Raw genomic sequence first — 17,433 nt, forward strand, 5'->3', positions numbered from 1 at the left:
GCATGTTTGAAAAGCTGCTGGGGGGTACGCATCCTTTTGTTGAAATTTCCACTACTTTAAAAAAAATTGTTATTATTTACTTATTTCTGTGAGAGATACAGAGACAGAGTGCGAGTGGGAGAGGGGCAGAGAGGGAGGGAGACACGGAATCCGAGGCAGGCTCCAGGCTCTGAGCTGTCAGCACAGAGCCTGAAACGGGGCTCAAGCCCACGAACCGTAAGATCGTGGCCTGAGCCAAAGTCAGATGCTTAGCTGACTAAGCCAGCCAGCCCCTCCAAATTTTCACTACTTTCTTGTAATAACGTAAGAATGTCCAGTTTTCTTAGGTAATTTAAAGTCACCTCTCCGATGGCAGAGATCGAGGGGATGGTTGGGGCTGATGTGAAGCCATGTGCACGCTCAGTGAGGAGATTCCCCAGAAGCTCTTTCTGTTGGTATTTTTTACAAGGAGGAGCTATGCAGGCTTTAGAAGCAAAATGGAGTAGATTCTTGCCTGTCTCCATATTTGAAGGAAAAGGCTCTCCTTTATGAGGCTTCCCTCTGGGACACAGCCTGTCCTTTGGGTTTGAAAATCATTCAGCCTCCGCAAGTTAGAGGCTCGTTCAGACAAAACTACCACATGCCTCGTGTTCCAAATCTCCTTTTCTGCTGGTTGTCCAGTGTACATCTTTGAGCACTTACTAAGAATCGAGAACTAGGCTAGGAATAGAATATGAGCAAAATTAAACATGTCTTTGCCTGCAAAGACGCTGCAAATACGTGTTCATAGCACACGCAAAAAGCGTGCTATGGGAATGAGTCACGGAAGCTCTGAAGGGAGCCACCTGCACGGTTGTGTGGTCTGTGTACTGACCAAGGGTTTTCTCAAGAGGGTATAATGAGAGGGGATTGAAATCTAGCCCACACTTTGCTGACCAAACCCTGTGCCCTAATGTAGGGCTGTATCCACCTGCTGGGGGCACCACCATCCTTCCCCAAGCCATAAGTCCCCAGGGCTATGTTTGGCCAGAGGCAGCATCCTTCCTAAGCGTCTACCCAGAAGGGAAGTCGTATATTAATGCTTCCACTATTATCTGTAGGCTAGATGTGTCTGTGGATATGGCCTCGTCGGGGATATCAGGGAGGGCTTCCTGGAGGACGTGACACATGCTCTCTGGATGAGGAATGAGAAGAGCTCTCCAGCCAAGAACGAGTGGAGGCCGAGGGTGGGAAAGGTCACGGTCCGTGTGGATGATGGTGATAGGAGGGGCATAGCGGCAGACGCTGCCTGAGCATCCCTGCCTCTCTTGTCTTTCGCACACTTGTGTGAGCATTCCGCTTGACAGATGACTGGACACCGAGCTGCTGACTAAGAGCCCGCACTTTCTCCGAATGCAACAGAAGTACACAGGACTTACCAGGAGCCTCACTGGGCCCCTGTGGAACAGCTCATCCTGACCCCTGCTGACCAGAGCCAAACCAAATTTCCCCGCTGGCCTGAAACCTCATCGTCTTGTTCTTCCAGGGCATTCTAGTGAACAATTTATTTTATTTATTTTTAATTTTTTTTAATGTTTATGTATTTTTGAGAGAGAGAAAGAGACAGAGAGAGAGAGAGAGAGAGAGAGAGAGAGAGAGAGAGGAAGTGGGGGAGGGGCAGAGAGAGAAGGAGACACAGAATCCGAAGCAGGCTCCAGGCTCCGAGCTGTTGGCACAGAGCTGGACGCAAGGCTCGCACCCAGGAACCTGGAGATCATGACCTGAGCCAAAGTCGGATGCCTGACGGACTGTGCCATCCAGGTGTCCCTCAAAAAAAATTTTTTTTTAAAGCACCCTCTGAGGGGCGCCTGGGTGGCTCCGAAGGTTGAGCGTCCGGCTTCAACTCAGGTCATGATCTCGCAGTCAGTGAGTTCGAGGCCCGCGTGGGGCTCTGTGCTGACAGCTCAAAGCCTGGAGCCTGTTTCGGATTCTGTGTCTCCCTCTCTCTGACCCTCCCGTTCAGGCTCTGTCTCTCCCTGTGTCAAAAGTAAATAAAACGTAAATAAATAAATAAATAATTAAATAACTAAATAAATGCACCCTCTGAGCATGGCTTGTGGGCTCCTCTGGAAGTAAAAGAGAGGAACCCCCTTTGACCGTCAGTTAAGTAGCTACAAGGAGGCGTCAGAAGGTCTCACTATGGACAGGTGCAGATGGCAGTGTGGGGAGAGCTGGAGGCGCCTTCGCATTCTACAAAGTCAACCCCATCGGTGGGCGGAGACTTACTGTCTGGCTACAGGGCACATCAGAGGCACGAAGCCCGTGACTTGCCCAAGGTCCCAGAACTCTGCAGAAGTGCCTCCAGGGAGTTTGGGGGAGGACGGGTGTTCCTGGCTGTTTCTGCTCAATCACAGACACTCTTAATTTAGCTCCCTCCATGATGGGGTCCCCTGGGCATGATGTTTTCAAGTCTCACTGCACAAACAACTTTGTAAACTGATGGAATCCACCTCCCTTGTTTTATGCAGAAGAGTAACCGAGGGAACAGGGAAACGGAGGTTGTCAGTATCACAGGTGATTAGTGGCAGAGCCGGGGCCGGGACCCACAACTGTTTAGAAGATGGAAGTTTTTGTACACTTGAGTTCTGAACCCTGGCTGCACATGAGAATTACCTTGGAAATGTTTTAAAAATTGCCATGTCTGGGCCCACTCTGCTCAATTGCATCAGAATCTTTAAGCGTGACACGCACATTCGGTATCTTCCTAAGTTTCCCAGGATATTCAAATGCACAGCTCTGACAACACTGCTGGGTAGAAACCTTCAATGGGAGGAATCACAGGTCCTCTGGATGGAAAAGTAGCACTGCTGTCCTGCTGGACTATTCAGACGTTCTGTTTCTACTTGTGACAGTTTTGGTAGGTTGTGTTTTCTTTTTCATCTAAGTTGTCAAATTTATTGACATAAAACCATTTAAACATTTCCTTGTCCATTTATTTATTTATTTATTTATTTATTTATTTATTTATTTATTCATTCATTCATTCATTCATTCATTCATTCATTCATTCATTCATTTTATTGACGTGTTTTATTTTTTATTTTTATTTTTTTTAAAATTTACATCCAAATTGGTTAGCATATAGTGCAACAATGATTTCAGGAGTAGATTCCTTAGCACCCCTTACCTATTTAGCCCATCCCCCCTCCCACTGCCCCTCCCGTAACCCTCAGTTTGTTCTCTATATTTATGAATCTCTTCAGTTTTGTCCCCCTCCCTGTTTTTATATTATTTTTGTTTCCCTTCCCTTATGTTCATCTCTTTTGTCTCTTAAAGTCCTCATATAATTGAAGTCATATGATTTTTGTCTTTCTCTGACTAATGTCACTTAGCATAATATCCTCCAGTTCCATCCACGTAGTTGCAGATGGCAAGATTTCACTCTTTTTGACTGTCAAGTAATGCTCCATTGTGTGTATGTGTGTGTGTGTGTGTGTGTGTGTGTGTATATATATATATATATATATATATATATATATATATATATACACATATGTTCCATACAGTGGAACACATATGTTCCACTGTGTGTGTGTGTGTGTGTGTGTGTGTGTGTGTGTGTGTATATATATATATATATATATATATATATATCACTTATATAATATAAATATATTTATATATTTATATTTATATATTTATATATATATTTATATATATATAAAATAACACTTCTTTATCCATTCATCCATCGATGGATATTTGGACTCTTCCCTTGTCCTTTCAATGTCTGTAGGGTCTGTAAGGATGTACATATTTTTATTCCTTATGTCAATAACTTATGTTCTCTTTCTCTCTCTCTTTTTAAAATTAACACAGTATTGGGCACTTGGGTGGGTAACTCGGTGAGCATCCGAGTCTTGATTTTGGCTTGGGTCATGATCCCAGGGTCGTGGGATCAAGACCCGTAGTGAGCTCCACACTGAGCCTGGAGCCTGCTTAAGGTTTTCTTTCTCTCTCCTCTCTCCTCTCCCCCCTCCTGCACTCATGCTCTGTTTCTGTCTCTAAAATTAAAAACTAAATAAATAAAAGTTAAATTAAAATAAATTAATACAGTATTATTAGGGGGGTCTAGCAATTTTATTACTCTTTCCAAAGAAAAACTTTTCAATTTGTTAAAATTCTTTCTGCTTTTGTCTATTTCCTATTTTACTAATTATTGCTGTCCTACTTATAATTTCCTCAGGTAAGTCAATTGATTTCCTTAGTTACTCCGCATTGGTCCCCTCCCACCAACACTTGGCAACCACTAATCAATCATCTTTCTGTTTCTGTGGATTTTCTTATTCTGGACATTTCATATGATAGTCATAGAAAATGTGGCCTTTTCTTTTACATAATTTTTTCAGGGTCCATCCATGTTGTTGTAGCCCTGCATTCCTTCATTAGCCCTTCAGTTCTTTTTATGTTCCACTGTATGGAAATCACACTTTATCTTCTGATATGTTGATGGACATCTCAGATTGTTTCCACTTTTTGGCGATCATGAGTAATGCTTCTAGGAAAATTTGTGTACAAGTTTTTGTGTGGAAATATGTTTTCCATTTTCTTAGACATACTTTGGAGTGCAATTAATTGCTTGTGTCATTAGGAACTCTATGTTTAACATTTTGAGAAAAATGTCAAAAGGTTTCCAAAATGGCAGCGGTTCCATTTTACAATCACATAGCAAAGTCTGATCGTTCCAATTTTGCCATATCCTTGCCCAGGCTTGTGATGTTGTCTTCTTCCTTTTAGCCATCCTAGTGGGTGTAGAGTGTTATATCATTCAAAATACTCTGTTTCACTTGTGATTTATTCCTTGGTCTCTGGCTTGTTTCAAAGTGTGTTCTCCAATTTATAAGATTTTAGAGTTTTTATCAGGTTATTGATTGACATTAATTTCTCTTTTAAATATAATTTATTGTCAATTAGGCTAGCATACAGTGTGTATACAGTGTGCTCTTGGCTTCGGGAGTAGATTCCCATGATTCGTTGCTTACGTACAACACCCAGTGCTCATCCCAACAAGTGCCCTCCTCAATGCCCATCACCCATTTCTCCCCCACTCCCCAGCAACCCTCAGTTTGTTCTCTCTATTTAAGAGTCTCTTATGGTTTGCCTCCCTCTGTTTGAAATTATTTTTCCCCTTCCCTCCCCCATGGTTTTCTGTTAAGTTTCTCAAGTTCCTCACATGAGTGAAAACATATGCTGCTTTCTGTGACTGACTTATTTCACTCAGCATCATACCCTCCAGTTCCATCCACGTGGCTGCAAATGGCAGGATTTCATTCTTTCTCATTGCCAAGTCGTATCCCTTTGTGTATATAAACCACATCTTTATCCATGATTGACATTAATTTCTCACCTAATTCCAGTGTGGTTAGAGAACCTACACTATATGCTTTAATTCTTTTGAAATGTATATATTTAAAAATTATATAAATGGAATAATTCACTATATAGCATTTTGAAATTAGATTCTTTTACTTAATGATATGCATTTGAATTCTTCCTGTGTTGCACGTGTCAATAGTTTCCTATTGCTGAGTAGTTTTCCATTGTGTACATAAACCACAATTTATTCATCTATTTGGGTTCCTTAACAGTTTTGACTCTAAGGAATAAAGCATATATGTAGAACTCTTTATGTGGACACACAGTTTCATTTTTCTTAAAAACCTAGAAATGGAATTGTTGGGTCATTGATTGAATGCATGTTTATACTAAATTCACAAGGAATTTTCTAACATAGCTGACATGCTTTCCATTCCACTGGCAACATTTAAGAATTTCATGTATTCCAACACTCTACAAAATTCGAAATTCTCAGTCTTTCTGTTTGGTGCTATTATGTTAGTTGTGCACTGGTATCTCGTTGTGGTTTTAATTTTCACTATCTCTAGTGATCAATACTGTTGAATGTTCTTTTACCTGTGTCTTTAACCATATACATGTTCTTTGGTGAATTACCTGTTTGTGTCCTTTATTGCTTGTTTAATCTTGTTATTATTGAATTGTAAGTATTCTTTACATATTCTGGAAACAAATAATTTGTCAGGTAAAAGTTTTGGAAATCCTTCCTCCCACTCTGTGGCTTGGCTTACATTTTATTTTCCTAATAGTGGTCTTATGAAAGCAATGTTCTTAATTCTGATAAAGCCCAATATATCTTTTTAAATTAAAAATTGTATTTGAGATACATGTACATTTGAGATTGTAAGAAATAACACAGTTGTCAGAAATAATACAGAGAAGTCCTGTGTACCCTATACTAAGTTTCCACCAAAGGCAACACTTTGCAAAAATATACTTCAATATAACCACCTAGATATTGACATTGGTATAACCAAGGTACAGAACATTTACATCCACAGGGATCCCTCATGTTGCCCTGATGTTGCTACAGGCACTTTTCTTTTTCTACCTCCACCTGCTTAACTTAACCCTGGAAACCACCAATGTGTTCTCTATTTCTATAATTTTGTTATTTTGAGACTGTTATATAAATGGAATCATACAGTATGTAGCTATTTTGAGATGAGCTTTATTGCACTCAGAGTAAATCTCTTGAGATTAATCCCAAGGAGTTGCTAGTATTCCTTTTTTTATTTCCCAGTAATATTCCATGGTATGGATATACCACAGTTAGTTTAACAATTAACCCACTGAAGGATATTTAGGTAACTTCCCATTTTTGACTGTTGCTAATAAAGCTATAAATTGTGTCTATAAGTATCTACATGAACATAAGTTTAGAATTATTTCCTGGGAGTATTGTTGCTCGATCTTTGATAATTCCATCACTAATTTTAAAAGAAACTTTCTAATTATTTTCCAGAGTAACTCCACCATTTTAAATTCCCACCAGCAATGTAGGAACAATTCAGTTTCTCCAAATCTTTACTAGCTTTTGGTGTACTCACTATTTTTAAAATTTCTGTTGTGTTGATGGTGTGGATTTCAGTATGCTTTTAATTTCCATTTCCTTAGTGGAAAAGAGGTTGAACATTGTTTCATGGGCTGATATGACATCTTTGTATCCTATTTAGTGAGATGTCTGTTCCTATCTTTTGCTCAGCTTTTAATTGGATTTTTTAAATCCAATTGGATTTTCACAGATTCTGTATATAGTTTAAAATAAGGCTTTTGTTGGAAATATAATTTGAAAATATGTGTCCCAGTCTCTAATTTGTCATTTTGTTATCTTGACAGGGCCTTTTGAAGAGCAAAGTGGTTAATTTGGATGAAGTCCACCAAATTATACTGGTGTCCAGATCTTTGCTTAACCCTAAATCCCCAAGTGTTTGTCCCCTACTATAGTTCTTCAAGTTTTAGTTTTGTGCTTTATATTTTTTACCCACGATTCATTTTTATTCATTTCTGTGTAAGTGATGTGAATCAGGTCGAGTTTCAGATTCTGTGCTATTGTTGTTGTGTATTTTCCTCCGCGTGTGTTACAAACACCACGCCTCAGTGTTGTTATTCTTCTCTAAGGAGCTAAAAGTCTCTTAAAGAGACTTGAGTAATGAGTAAATATATATTTTCTCACTTATTCCCCACTTGTGGTCTTCATTAGTTTTCACGTAAATCCCTGTTTCCATCTATTATCATTTCCCTCGTTCCCGAAGAACTTCCTTTACTATTTCGTGTACCAGGTCTGCTCATCACAAATCCTTTCAGCCTTCCTTTTACACATAAAGTGTCTTTATTCCAGCTTCACTTTTGAAATATACGTTTGTTCTGATTAGTATCCTAAGTGGACAGGCTTGTATTTGTTTTCCCTCAGTGGAAATGCTCTCTGCCGTCTTCTTCCCTGGGGTCTTTAGACTTACCTTTGTTCCTGTTTATGGAATGTTTCTTTGTTCCCTGAATGCTTTTTTTTTTTTTTTTTTTTTTTTTTTGCTTTTGAAAATATCTTGTGTCTTTTTCTCAACTTAGTATGTTTTTAATTATTTATTTTTTAAGTTTTTAAGTGTTTATTTATTTATGAGAGAGACAGAGACAGAGCGTGAGCAGAGGAGGGGAAGACAGAGAGGGAGACACAGAATTGGAAGCAGGCTTCAGTTTCCGAGCTGTCGGCACAGAGCCCGACACGGGGCTTGAATTCCCAAATGGTGAGATCATGACCTGAGCTTAAGTCGGATGCTCAACCAACTGAGCCACCCAGGTGTCCCATCAACTGGGTGTGTTTTTAAAGATTCTACCACAATCTGTACATTTATCTGAAGTTTTCTCTTTTTCATTCCTAGATAACATCCCCATCTCTGAACCTGTGCTCTTTGTTAACTACAACTTAGACGATGAACCTCTGAGCTATTTTTAGTCTAGAATCTCTGATTGCTTTTAAGATTTTTCTCTCCATCACTGGTTTTGAAGAAATTAGTTATGCTGTACCTTTGTGTGGTTTTCATGTTTCTTGTGCTTCAGGGCCATTGAGATTCTTCCATCTGGGAGTTTATAGTTTTCATCCAATTTAGAAAATTTTCACCATCATTTCTTCAAATATTTTTCTCTTCGAACTGCTTCTTATTCTAGGCTCTTAAAATTATTAGGTAGCTAAATACTCCATTTTGTGTTTTGAATGTTTTTAGTCCCTGTGTTTCATTCTTCAGAGCTGGTATCACTGTGTCTTCTGGGTCACTGATTTTTTTTCTTCTGTGACATCTACTTTGCCACCCACACATGTGTCACATGTTGACCCTGTTTTCATGAAATCCATAGTCTGGTCAAGGAGACCCAATTCTCTTGCCCATTTTGATGTGAGTTTTCTTTCTTCCTTCCCCTGTAATCTTCTGAATACGGAACCTTTAACTTTGAAAGCATATGTTCCCCCTTAATAAATCAGCCAACTGGTTCTTCTAAGACAGAGAGAAGGTTTCTTTGTAACATCGTAATAATGAATGTGGCAAAAAGTATCATTGCTTCATTTTTAATGTTTATTTAGTATTTACAGAGAGAGAGAGACAGACAGAGAGAGAGAGAGAGAGAGAGAGAGAGAGAGAGAGAAACCAAGGCAGGCTCCAGGCTCTGAGCTGTAAGCACAAAGCCTGTCAAACTCAAAACTGAGATCATGACCTGAGCTGAAGTCTGACACTTAACCAAGTGAGCCACCCAGGGACCATGTCATTGTTTCTACACTGAAGTACCTTCCTCTTCACCACAGTTACCTTCCTTGTATGAACCTGCTTCAAATTCTGTGCCTCTCTCTCTCTGCCCCTCCTCCCACTTGCTCTCTCTCTCTCTCTCTCTCTCTCTCTATCTATCTCAAAAATAAATTAAAAAAAAAACATTAAAGAAAAAGATGCATAAATTCTAGGAATCTAATGAACAACATAGTGATTACAGTTAAGGTACTATACTGTACACTTGAAATTTGCTAAGAGACTAGGTCTTAAGTGTCCTCGCCTCACACACGTGATCCTAATCGTGAGATGTTGGGGTTTTTAGCCACCTTGACTGTGGTGATCATTTCACAATATATCCGGCATTAAACCAACAGAGTGCACCCCTTGAAAATAAGGTACAGTATGTATTTCAATAAAACAGCCTGGTGTGGCACGAGGGAGGCAGAGAGCCTAGAGGAGACTGTCAGGGGGGCGTAAAGGGAGATTGGAAGCAGGCAGAAGGCCCTTACTATGTTGTTCCAGAAAGCGTGGCCAGCATCGTTGCTCATAGAAAACAGAAAATGGTTAGTGCAGTTTTTTTACCAAGTGAGTTTTCAGGCCGTGTGTTCACAGGAACCCTCATGTTTTTTTTTTTTTTTTTCCAGCTGACTGTAGTCAGAGGAGCGAAGGAAGAGATGAGCTTTTAAAATAATTTATCAGATGGAGAGGAATCGGGACACGGTGGGTCCCAGATTCAGTACTTTCTCATCCCAGCCCTCTCAGAGAGCCCACAAATCTCAACTCAAGCTATAGCTTCCAGGGAAACCAAACCCGGGAGTCTGTTGTTCAAAATCATGGTGTAAAGAAACAGCCATGGATCTGACTTTAAAATTTCCTTGGGGACGCAGAAAGATTAAAGACCCTTTGCACAGACCACGGCCTCCCAGACCCTCCCTTTTGGACTGTCATGTCCCCAGCCACCCCCAGGGCATCGTAACCAGGCCACCTCAGCTCAGATTTCCAGGCATGGCTTCTGTCAAATGGCATGAACTCCAATAAGTTTCACAAAAGATGTGTAGGGTATTGAAGAGCATTCTGTGCACAGAAGTGCTGCCCACGAGGACTAATGGGAAAAGACACAGTGAAAAAAAAAAAGAAAAGAAGGTTTTGAATCCCAAACATGTTGGCTCAGGAAGCAAACAGAGAAACCAGCTGCTGTAGATGTGAGCTATATATTCATGCCAGGGAGAGACAGTTGGGAGGTCTGCACTGGGAGCCCGCGGGCAGAGCCAGGGACTGGGGACAGCCACTGAAGGCAGCAGGACCGGGCAGCTTACCTCCATGGCCCGCCACATCACCCGATTAACAAGAACGTCGCAGATGGGGTGGTGGCCCCGTGCCTCCTGTGGGCACGATCAGGGGTCTTTGCAAAGAGAGCTGGACCAGAGGAGTGATCCAAGAGCAGCCTGATCCAAAGCTGGACCTGATTTGAGGTCAGGGTCCTGGCCTCCAGCTTGAGCCTAATGCATGATAACAGCTTTCGACAGGTATGGGGGACAGTGCGTGGATTTGGCGTGTGGGAGGAATATACGTAATTTGTGACCTGAGGAACGACCACAGGGGTTTCGAGACAAGGCCCCAAATTCTTCATTTCTCCCATTAGTCAGTGGAGGGGTCTGACGCCCCTTTCCTTTTCACGTGGGTGGTCGAGGACCTTGCTGGTCGTTAATGGAATACAGCCAGGGTTGACACTGAGGCCCGTTTAGGAAAGTGAATAGAGCATCCCTGCCGTCTATCGGGTTACTCACTCTTAGAACCAAGTTGCTTTCCTGCAAGCCTGGCTTTGCAGAACACAAGTGCGGACCTTCCCCCAAAGAGCCCTTGCTGAGATTCCAGCGGAGGATGGCTGCCCATCATGACGTGTAAGTGAGGAAGCTTCTCTCCACCGTCCGCCACTGTGGGACCGTCGCCACCTAACGAACCCCAAGTGAAAACCACCCAGCTTATTCCAGCTGATTCCCAGAACTGTGAGAATTAATAACAGCAATAAATCGTTGGTGTCATTTAATGCCACCAAGTTAGGGCTGGATTATTGTGCAAACATCCAGCCTGTGCATACGGGAGACCAGGTGTGGGAAACAGAGGTGTGCAGAGACCGTGAGGCCACGAGGCGTGCACCCCCTCTGATCCCTGTGCTGTTCCACGAGAACCTGGAAACCCAGATTTCTATGCAAAATCTCCTGATTTTGAGAACACTGAGGTGGCCACGCCAAATGGCAATGGGTACGTGCAGCTCCTCGGGGAATTCGCCCCATTGGTGCTCCTTCAGCATGAAGTCCAAACAGCAGAAGACACGCGGCCTGGCCCAAACCTGCCTTTTTTCCTCGGCACTCGCTGCTTCTCCTGCCGTCTGGTGACTTTGGAGGATTTCCGTCGTGTGGCTGTTCGCAGAGCTGTGGTGTCCGCATTGTGGCTAGGGGGCAGTGTGTCTTGCTTTCCAGAATTGCTAATTGCTGTCCAGAAAGCCCCACCAAAGACCATCAATGCTAAATACTGATGATGCTAGAAGGCTTTCAGGAGCTGGCTCTCAGCCGCAAAGGCGATGCTTATGTATTCATTCTGCCCAATATAGTTCACTAGCCTTTAGAAGTATTTTGAAATATCTGAGAGATGCCGTGTGTCCACTGGTGTCAGTATCTGGACATCTTTCTTTCGCCTGGGCTTGTAGCATTATTTAAATCTCAGGAAATGAAGAAACTGGGTCTCCACTCAGTCTTTCAGGGGGGCGTCAGAGAGGTAAACAGTTTGGTAAAGTGATGTTTTGCTTTCAAAAATTTAATTCAAAATTCAGAAATTTTGTTGGGGCTTTCCAGACCGCAGCACTTTTGCCCATGCCGAAAAGTCTCAGAAGGCCCTTTTCTGAGAGGGCCCTGGCATCGGGAGCAGGGTTTCAGAAGCCCTTGGCCAACGTGGCCGTAATGGTCACCTCAGCTGAACCGTGGACAGGCTTCTTCATGGCGCTAGCCACTGGACCTCTCTTAGAGAGTTTACTTCAGACAGGTCATCATTGTAAATGCTTTCCCTACCCCACGGAGATGGATGTCCTTCCAACCCAGGAAAATAATTGCTGGAGGACCTTTGCGATGGCATCTTCTGGAGAGAGTGGGGACCTGACGCTGATGGGCTCCAGGTTTCAAACACAGATGCCCAGTCACACAAGAAGACATGCGTGAACTCAGGAAGGACTCCGCATGCCGGACACCTCCCGTCCATCAACAAGCCCTCACCGATCCCCCAGGACTTCCCATCAGCCCCTAGAGCTAACAGCCCCTCCACTTCTTGCCCTCAGCACTCCGATGAGTTCTGACCCATCTCCTGTTGCAGTAGGCTTGCAGAAAGTCTTCTTTCCTGTTGTACTTTGTGTGTTTTGCACCTCCAGGTACACTGTTCCTTACTTTTCAGTTACTGATACTTTTCCTTATTCCTGTTTCCCTTTATTATGTGCCTGAACTCTGCCATAAGGGGACCCAGTCGCTGCTTGCTGGGATTACGGTGCTGGGATTGGAGGGAACGTGACGTTGTGCATGGATTATCACTGGTGTAAATTCCGCAGATCAGATTGCTCTGTGAGTGAATGAAATATAGGCCACTTATCTTCCAGAACTGCCTCAAGCATTCTTTAATGTGTTTTGCAGCGTTGGGTGGTGGTAGAAGGTGTCCCAGTAGATCCTTGGTTTTGAACCCAAGGGCTCTTTGAAAGTCACCTCTAATTGAGACTGTCTCTGCTCTGGATCCTTCATGCGTGAGCAATAACTAAGTTTGGCAGGGTTTTGGTTTTGTTATTTTTTTTTGTTTGTTTCTTTTTTTGTTTTTTGTTTTCTTTTTTTTAAGTATTCCAGTGACAGAAGAGAGAACATGGATGGACTGTGCCCAAGTGAGCCCCATGGCTGGGCTCACCTCATTGTAAACGCTGCTCAGCCCTCATTCACCATGTCTGGGTTTGTGATTTGAGCCATCCATTGCCTACCCATTATCAGCACTGCTCCTCAGAGATGATGACTTTGCAGCCAGAAGCCACAGTACTGCCCACCCCCAGAGGGGTTGTTGTTGGATTGACAACAAGGATACTTATGCCTGTAACTTGGCTGCCAGTTACCATTTGTCTGAGAACCAGGGGTTTTGGAGAACGTTCCTCGAAATATGTCCAGTGTAAGACCTCTTCCTTCTTTGCCGATGCCTACACAAACATTTATGCTGGGTGCCTATTCTGAGCCAAGAACTGTGCTGGACTCTGGGATGAAAACGTTCATTTAAAAGGTGGCTAACCCACCCACGGAACTTAGAGCAGATTTTCTTCAGTAATAGTTTTTGCCCACATAAGAATTCCTTTGCTTTGGGGCACCTAGGTGCCGCCGTCGGTTAAACACCAACTTCGGCTCAGGTCACAATCTTGCATTTTGTGAGTTCGAGCCCCATGTCGGGCTCTGTGCTGACAGCTCGGAGCCTGGAGCCTGCTTCAGATTCTGTGTCTCCCCCTCTCTCTGCCCCCGCCATGCTCATGCTCTCTCTCTCTCTCTCAAAAATAAATACACATTAAAAAAAAAAAAAAAGAATTCCTTTGCTTAGTGAATAGGGGATTTGATTCTTTTAATTTACATGGGCAACTCAGGCACACATCTGCCTTGTACAGGTGAGTTCCCAACTTATATATGTAAGTGGGGCAGTTTTCCCACCAATAAGTGGAGAAACTAGGTATCATCTTAGGTACCGTGATGGCACGTTAGGCAATTTGACAATCTTTGGATATGTGTTTTCCTCTTTTGCTACTACTGTAGCTCTGTGAGTTAGGGATGGTCCCTTATGCTTATTCAATGGGCAGGGATGCTGGTGCTCAGAGTAATTAGGTGTCTCAAGTAAGGCCACATGGCGGAGGAGGTGACATGTGCACCCAGGTCGGTCTGTCTGATGCAGAAGGATAATCATAATCCCATGAGAAGAATGAAAGTTTCACAGATTCTTGAGTCAATGCTCTTTCTTTGAGACCGCATTACCTCTTACTTCGCTTTTAAGAGGCACGATCTAATGGAATATTATTCAGCCATAAAAGAGACAGTATCGACATGCTACCACGTGCATGGACCTTGAAAATGTCGTACTGAGTGAAAGGAGTCAGACCCAAGTCACATGCTCTGTGATTCCACTGATAGAAAATCCACAGAGACAGAAGAATGAGTGGTTGGCAGGGGCTGTGTGAAGAGAGAATGGCGTGGCTGTGTAATAGGTCAGGGTTCCTTTTGGGGTGAGAATGTTTTAGAACTGGATAGGAGTGGTGGTTGCACAGCACTATGAGTGTACTAAATGCGGCTGAATTAGACACTTTAACAGGGTTGGTTTTAAGTTATGTGAATGTCACCTCAATAGAAAAGAGTAAATGGAGATCGGAGAAGCAGGTCCCCAACCAGCCTGACACACCAGGAGCAACAGAGGACGCTTCTCCCCAAGAGCTGTGTCGTTTTCCTACCACCCAAGGTTCCCGCCTGTGACATTGCAACATGGCCAGGTGGTGACACTGCCGAGTGTGACTTGGAGCCTGAGAGCAGACACTGGTCCACGAAAGTGGGTCCTTCAAACATGGGTGCAAGGATCAGCGTTGGTGTTACCACCCCAAGGACAGCACAGCTGTGAAGATCCCGGGCTCTGGAGGCAGATGAGTCCAGTGTGGATCCAGCTGAGGCGCTTTCCTGCTGTGTGATCCCTCAAAGCCTCACTTTCCCCATATGTTATGGGGTCAGTAGTATCTTCCTCGTAGGGATGTTGTGGAGGTTAAGGAGACAACGTTCCAGGGCCTAACACAGTTGTGGTGAGCTGCTGGGCTCTGTTACAGACTCACATCGCTCGTGGCACAGCAGGATTGTTGGTAAGGTGAGGGCTGGACGTGCTCTGGTTCCCCAGAGCCCACCGAGCCAAATGAATCAGCCTTCCCAAGTGGCTCTGCACATGACCTCCCTCACCAGGGCCCTCCGCCTCCCTGGCACCTGGTTGACTCTAGCTCAGATCGTGGGCCCCTATCACAGGTCTGATTTTGTTCAGTTGATTCCAATGGACCACATCCACAGGCTGCGGAAACACAGGAGCCCGTGTTCATGCACACAAAGTCCTTGGGGACGCACAGGCGGTGAAATTGTCAAGTGCCCTTGAGATAATCACACACGGCGACTTGTAGGAACCATGGTAATGATTATCCCTTCCCTGAAGGACAAAGGGGCTGGTGCGAGCTGCCCTGACCTGGAGAACAAAACTCCCTTCTCCAAGTGCAGAGTGTTTGTTTGCAATGTGGTGTTGTTTTCAGAATTTCTGAAGCATCCCTTGGACCAAAGAAAGCTGCACAATGGGGGCCCACAGCTCGTCCAGGGCTCCTTGACATTTGGAAGGCAGTACACCTGTTCTCTGCCTTGAAGATATTAAGCACAAGCCCTTGAGGATGCTTTCTGCATCCTTTTGCTTGGGGGGAGAAAAAGGAACATTTTCCTTCTCTGTTCAGTGTGAACACCAAGGGGCTAATTCACCAAGAAACAACCTACTCACAGTCATATGCAGGAGACTTGGTAGAATGTGTTTGCTGGCTCAGGAAGAGCTGTAGTAAGCTGTGTCTTGAGCAATTGGAAGCCCTAAGAAAAAGTCACTCTCCAGCCCCCTGGCTTCATCCGCTGAGCAAGACCGAGTGCCCCGCTGTCCTTCCCTGCACTTGTGAAGCTCGGTGTCGCATAGCTGCCTTTCAAGCCAGAGCCTCATAATGAAAGGAGGATGCCACTCGAGGCCTGATTCAGGGCTTGGGGCTGATGCTCACCTTGATCCTCGCTGGTCGGCATCTCAGCCCCAGCGACCCCTGGATGTTCGGCTGTGGTTCTGGGAGCAGTGCACTATGGGTATGTCTGCAGGTTCAGCTCAAAGCCTTCCCGAACTGGGGCAGTAGTCACCCTTGTGACAGCATAAGGAGACGGACTAAGGGGAGCTTTTGGGTGGTGCTGATCACATTCTGTTTCTTCATCTGGGTACTGGTTATGTGAATGTATTCAATTTGAGAAAATTCGTCAAGTGGTACCGTGTGTGTTTTCAATTTCAGTGAATAAAAGTGTAAAAACAGAGTTGGGTCCTGGCCTGAGGGAACCGTGTTGCTTTCTTGCCTCTGTCTTCCATACCGAAGATCCAGTTGCACGTGCGCCTGACCAGTCCCTGGGCTCACAAAGTCATGAAGAAAGTAGTACCTGGGGATCAAAGAGCTTTGGGATAATGAAGAAGAAACCAGGTGGAGATGGGTGAGCTGTGGGGGAGTTTTGCAGAGTGAAGGACTGTCACAGCTCAGAGAAAGAGACCAAGAACATCAGGAAAGCTGGAAAGGCTTCATGGAAGTCTGAGTTGTGCTGATGTGTGGCAGGGGCTCCACGAGTCTCCTGAAACATGCCCTGCAGCACATTTGACCCTGAGCCGTCTGATTCTGAATCTCATGCCCTCTCAGCATCCCCACCTGGCCTCCCACCTGCTCCTGCCCCTCCCTGGTCAGACTCTGTAAGCTCTTCTGTGTCCTTTCTGTGACCGAGCCTTTGGCCTGATTCCTCACCTTGTTCCCTGGTCTTGATTTCCTAGTCCCGATCCCCTTACCCACCTCCTGCACACTTCCCTGACCCTCAGCTCCCCTGGGCATTTCTGTCCTTACCAGCTTCCTAGTATGGGCCTGCTGGTCCCCCTGCTTGATAGCAGAGACTGCCAGGCCCCTGCCCTGTGTCTGCCAGCACTTCCCTGCCTTCTCTTGCCCAAGTGGCAGCGCAAAACTTTGGGGAACTTTCCCTTTTTGGAAGAAAGCCAGCCTGTAGAAATGAAGCCCTCCTTTTCTTGCTCCATTTTCAGGGAAACCAGAGGACAGATGGTCATTGTCTTCCACCCTGAGAAAAAAAAAATCTCACCAACAATTAAAATTGAAATGACCAGTATGTAAAACTGCCATCTTACCAGAAGTCCAAAATATAAAATAAATAGCAACATTTCCTGGTTGCTGCGAAGCTCAGTGTTAGAGTTCTCTTTTTTTAGAACAGGCGGACTAGTATAAAACTTTAAGGGAAGATAAATGATTTCCTTTATATTTTTAACTAAGGGTGTTAAGGCCACTAGTTTTTATGACCTTCTGTCTTTCTCCATGGCAAGGTCTTTGTACCATTGTCTTCAGAAGAGAGTCTCCTGAGAGCCCTGTGCTGTCTGAGCCTCGCTGCTTGTGTCCCTGTCCATAGACAAAGGTGGGAACAAAGTTGCCCTCATTACAGATGTGCAGGGGAGC

The sequence above is a fragment of the Panthera onca genome, chromosome Y (genome assembly GCF_046562875.1).
Source record: "Panthera onca isolate mPanOnc1 chromosome Y, mPanOnc1 haplotype 2, whole genome shotgun sequence".
Classification (NCBI taxonomy): Eukaryota; Metazoa; Chordata; class Mammalia; order Carnivora; family Felidae; genus Panthera; species Panthera onca.